Genomic DNA, 6,024 nt, shown 5'->3' on the forward strand with positions numbered 1-6,024 from the left:
AGAAAACTCAAGAAAAGGTCTTAAAATACTTTTAATGGGTGTATTCCAAACTTGCGCAAATATCCATCATCTTGCAACTCTGGATTTTTACAGCAGTGTAAATGATGCAAGTTTCCAGTTGCCTGCTACCTCAGAGTTGTATGAATCAGATCAAATATTACAATTTTCCAGTGCTTGCACTGGGATTAACCTTTACAATGTGAGCACATGTGTGTCTTGCTTAATTTGAAATATCTTAGGTTTATGAGGGAGACAATAAATTAACAAAGAGCCACCTCTTTCAGACAGAAAATGTGACTCATTGTGTACTGTAGGTGGTTGTTTTATTTCTACCTCTGATGAATCATTTATTAGTATCTGAAGGTAATCATGTGCACAGAAAATATCATTTCAATCTCATATTAATTATCACTAGATTCAATTTTCTGCAGATCTCACCAACCATCAAAAATTGCAAATGCAACCTGCATCCAGCTGGCATAAAAGTTAGAAGAATGTTTGCAATCATCTCACTCCCACTCATCCCTGTGTTAACCGCAGCCTTTCCAAGGGAAAAATATTTGGGCAGCACGGCACGTTTCACAAGAGAATGCATGAAAAGCATGAGTGGCTGTTTCTCTGCTTTAGGTGGGTGGTTGGCACAGCCTCATAAACCATGCTGCACCGGGTCAGCTAATGCTTCATCATGTAATGTTGCTGCATTTGGAGAATGATGCACATGCATGTAGGATATCCCAGAGCAGAGGGGCGCGGAGGCGCAGCAACTCAAAGACCTTGCATGAACTGAGATTTGTACTTTGCTGTGATATTTTCCACCCACTATGTATCAACAGAAAAAAGGGACAGAGATCTGAAACAGCGGGCGCTGGTAGAGGCATCCCTGGGGGACTGACCCTGCCAAGACCCCAACTTAACATGTGCTTAAATGTGAGCCTGTTGCACCTCATGCAGCAGGAGACTGAGGCAGAAACCGAACCATCCGCCCGCCAGCCCAGTCAGGAGGGTAAAGGGAGGGCAGAGGTCCTGTAGATGGGCATGAGAGAGTGCGGGAAGTCCACAGAGAGGACAATGTGGGGAGGGTGGGGCTTGGCACCAGTGTTCACCCATCATGCCATTCCACTCCCAGGACACTCGACTGTGCAAAGCACTGTTCCAACACTGTAATTTGGACTAAAAATATTGGACTTTCTTTCCTCCTTCCTTTTTTCTAAATACTGTGGCTACTTTTTTTCTCAAATCCTGTGGCTAACCAGAATGGTCGTTTGCCCCTATCAAAGCGTACATGTGCAGGACCTCTCACTGACTTGTGCCTGGGGATGTCTTGGTTACATGTTAACAGTGTGATAATGTGAGTGATAAGCCTTAGATAATAACGTCAGAGAGGAAAGATCACTTTGAAGTCATGTTTTGTCTGGTGCATGCTTTTACCTCGCAAATCATGTTGGGTTTAAATTCAATCCCTTCTTTAACGTTATTCTTTTTTCGATTTTTTCGTTGGCTTTTTGCATTTTATGTTCATAGGACAGCCAAAGACGGACAGGAAATATGGGGAGAGAGACTAGGGAAAGACATGCACCATACATGCGCCAAGACCAGGACTCAATCCCATGACAAAACCCTAAGTAGACATGCATCTACACATTTTATTTTATTCCCTTTTCCGGGGGTTATGCAAGTATCTGCACATATTTACAGTGCCTATCAGAAGTGTTCACCCCCTTGAATGTTTTACTCTTTTATTGATTTTACAAATCAACAATGGTAAATATAATTTGGCTTTTTTGACAAAAAAGCAAAAAATATTTCTACAAAATGCCAATTTAATAAAAATATGTTATGTAAATTAAGTGCATAAATATTTACCCCACTGGTTAATCAGTATTCCTGGCTACCATTACACCATGAAGACAAAAGAACACGGGTCAGGGGATGGATGCAAAAAAAAAATCCAAGGCACTGAACATCCCCTGGAGTTCAGTAAAATACACCATCAAGAAACGGTAAGAATATGGCACATGTGTAAAACTGCCTAGATCAGGCCATCCTCACAATAAGGAGACTAGCGAGAGAGGCCACCAAGACACCCGTGACTACTCTGAAAGAAAGCTTCTGGGAGAGTGGCAAGGAGAAAGCCACTGTTGAAGAATACTCATTAAATCTTGACTAGAGTTCACCAGAAGGCATGTGGGAGACTCCAAAGTCAAGTGGAAGAAAGTTCTCTGGTCTTATGAGACCAAAAATGGTGCTTTTTGGCCATCAGAATCTCAATCTCCTCCCTAAACCCTGCGCCCTTAAGGACGGACTGCACCTGGAAAGTGCATGTGCATGAGACTGCAAGAGCTCAACATGGTATAAATAGGAATGGGACAGCCCTTTGTTTTTTGTCGACAGTTAGCATCTTGCAGATATAAAAAACAAACATAAAAACAAGCATGTCTCACCTATAGGTCAATTTCCTCAATGGATGAAGGCTGTTTTATACTCACAGGGAAAATTATTCTTTTAAAAGGCATCAAAAATGATCCACGTTTTTGTCTACCATTTTGATCTTTTCACTTCACTTTTACAATGTTTGCTAGCTAGCCCCCCAAGGTAATTCCTGTCATACTCACAATGCTATGAACTATGGGTAATTCACCAACGCAGTGAGGGTGTGAGTGTGGACATTGAGACTGGGACAATGTTTATTCGACACAACCAAACCATCCCCACTGTGAAGCACAGTGATGGCAGCATCATGCTGTGGGGATGCTTCTCAGCAGCTGGCCCTGAAATGCTTGTAAAGATAGAGGGTAAAATGAATGTGGAAACACATAGAAACACCCTGGAGGACAATCTTATTCAGTCTGCTAGAGAACGACTTGGGAGAAGATTTATTTTCTAGCAAGATAATGACCCGAAGCATACAGCCAAAGCTACACAGAAAAGGTTTAAAGACAACAAGGTGAATGTTCTGGAGTGGCTAAGTCAAAGCCCAGACCACAATCCAATTGCAAATTTGTGGCTGAATGTGAAAAGAGCTGTTCACACCCGATTCCCATGCAACCTGACAGGGCTTGAGAAGGGCTGCAGAGAAGAATGGAGTAAAATTGCAGTGTCCAGATGTGCAAACCTGATTGAGACCTATCCATACAGACTCAGTGCTGTGGTTACAGTCAAAGGTGCATCTACTAAACACTGACTTGAAGGGGTTGAATATTTATGCTGTCACTTATTTGAAATAGCATGTTTCTGATTAAAATTACTTTGTAGAAATGTTTTTTTTTTGGGGGGGGGGGGTCAAAAAAATCCAAATTACATTGACCATGATTAACTCAATTAAAGGGTTGAACATCCAAGGGGGTGAATACTTTTTATAGGCAGTGTAAATAGCAGCAGATGCACAGAAACCAACTGTAAATTGCATTACTCCTAAAAAAGGGGTCAAATAAAATGTGTAGATGCATGTCTGCTTAGGGCTTCTGTAGAAAGCATAAATTATATCCTGCTCAAGTTCAACAGCCGCACCTATTTTTTATGGCACTATAATGTGATGTTGTCCTTGAAGTTAAATATCATAATAACGAAGATTTTACAACAGAAGTTCTGAATATTCTCTCTACAATTTAAAACCATAAAATCCTATGGAAAGTCTGCATGCTGCAAAATCATGTCCTGTAAAACATGTATGGCTAAAACATTGTATTTAAGGTTCTCCTCTGCAGCATGACGCAGCACACAGCAAACACAATGTTGTAAAGAGAGGTACTTTTGGTATTTTGTTTCAAGTTAAATGAAACCGTAAAGCATGAAAAGAGACCCCAGCTTTGTAATCTACACTGTGCAATATGTCATTAATATGCTGCAATGTGGCCCTCAGGAATGCCATGTTTGTGGGTGTCCTACCCCAGAAAGTCTATTGAAGAGACCCAAACCTTGTCATTACAATTCCAATGATAATGACAGCTTTGAAAAGCTCAGGGTTATTTCAGTTTTCTCCTCTCACTGTCATAGTAATTACCTTTAAATTTAGTCTTCAAACTCTGTTCATGATGCCAGAGCAGAGTACGACCCTATATGTTTCAGTCAACGGTAGCTCCACCCAACACTTTTGTGATATCTCCTTTTTTTGTTTGATGAATAATCTGCACTGGGCGCTCCCAGGCTCCTGCAGAAAAAAAAAAAAAAACAAACAAGATAAGGAGGAGAATTCAGCGGTTTTGAGCCTGAATTATGACCTGCACTAACTCTACATTGTTTCTTTTTTGATGAGCTCCTTTCGAAGATGTAAGCCAAGTGCATTTTCGTGAACCTTAGTGGTTTTCCCATAACTCCAGCAAACAACGATTGTGGGGATGGCAGGGAGTTACACATAGTTCTTTTCAGGACAACATGGACAATACTGTTGACAGGAGCCAAATGTTTCTCATGTCATCATGTGGGAGGAGATCATGTGCAAACAGATCCTGTTTGATAGAGCCCGGCATGAGAGGACTATAATTACAAGACAAGGGACAAATACAGCCAAACTGCGTCAGTCCAGAGTCTGTTGAACAGAACACACATATGTAGCTTTTCCGTCTCTACTAGTGATTAAAAACAAGATAAAAGCAGGATAAACCCACACAGCAGGTGTCACGATAAAAACACTCAAATTAAGTTTGATGAAGCAGTAATTAAAGAGTAAGATCTAGTTTTATAGTGACTGAAACTGAATGATCATTCTTATGAGCTTGCTTTGTCCAACATTCATCTGAATGTGAATTATTCACATATTGATGAAATCATATATACATCATTTGCTACTATCGACCACTCCATCCTCTCTTGGTTTTGATAATGCAACTGGTTCCACAACTATTATCAACAGAATGCAAGCAATAGTTGTGGATAATGTTAAGTCGCTTTTTCTAGAGGTAAGCAAAGGAGTACTCCAGGGCTCCATCCTTGGGCCACTTCTTTTTACTCTCTATATGAATGACATCATAGGACAAATACGACATTGTAAAAAAAAAATCATCTCTATGCAAGCCCTCTCACAGCTACAGACTGATTTTAACTTTTTCCACCAAGCTCTTGTTCATCTCAAACTGATGTTTAAACCCCCTGAGTGTTCCAGTCAGGAACATTCTCATACATTTAACCATTTAATTGTAAAATAGATATACAGTTGGGTTTGATGAGACACTTATCTCACGAGATGAGACAAGATTTGGGCCCATGAGACACGAGGCGATTCTTTCATTTTGAAAAAAATGGAGGTAAATATGTCCTTTATATGGCTGAGAGTCATAATTGCAAAGCATTCAGGTCTATTCAGAAATGTTTAGACTAACTCCTCCTGAATAGGCTAACAATGCTTACATACAGTTTATCTTGTCAACTCTGACTCAAATTGTACATTTAAATGCTCTTCAAATCAAACCTTTCATTTTAATATTCTACCACATATTTATTTTACTTTACTATGCACCCATTGCTACGATTACAATTATAATAATAATAAAAGCATTTTGATTATTTTGAAAGTAATTTTAAAACTATTTACAACAGACCTAAATATAAAGAGCTGCATCAGTAAAATCATTTTAAAAAACATTTAAACTATTTCTCTTCCTCTTTGACAACATCCAAATTTAAAACAAAAGAAATATTTCTGTCAATAACACATTTGATTTATAGTAATTTAGAGAAATAGCTTTAATTAACTGGGGCTAGAGCTTCACTTTTTGGAGCTAACAGTGGACTCTATGGTGCTCAGATAGAGTTTGTTTTGCTAATTTGTTGACACACACAGCCAACAGCCGATGGATGAGTGACTGACAGACGGTGAGATGAGGAGATGTGCCGAAGCAGCTAATAAATCAAAGTTACAAAGTCGCAAATAGTGGCACTATGAGCGAATCTGCGGGCATACAGGAACTCACGGAGAGTGCATAGGCTTCCAGCTGCAGCATTTAATCTTTTCACACTGTTATGACTAACGTATTATGCATTTATGGATCATTTATGGCCACGAGTAGCGCACATGGAGGAGAGGGCGGG

Source organism: Cheilinus undulatus, linkage group 18, assembly GCF_018320785.1.
Source record: "Cheilinus undulatus linkage group 18, ASM1832078v1, whole genome shotgun sequence".
Classification (NCBI taxonomy): Eukaryota; Metazoa; Chordata; class Actinopteri; order Labriformes; family Labridae; genus Cheilinus; species Cheilinus undulatus.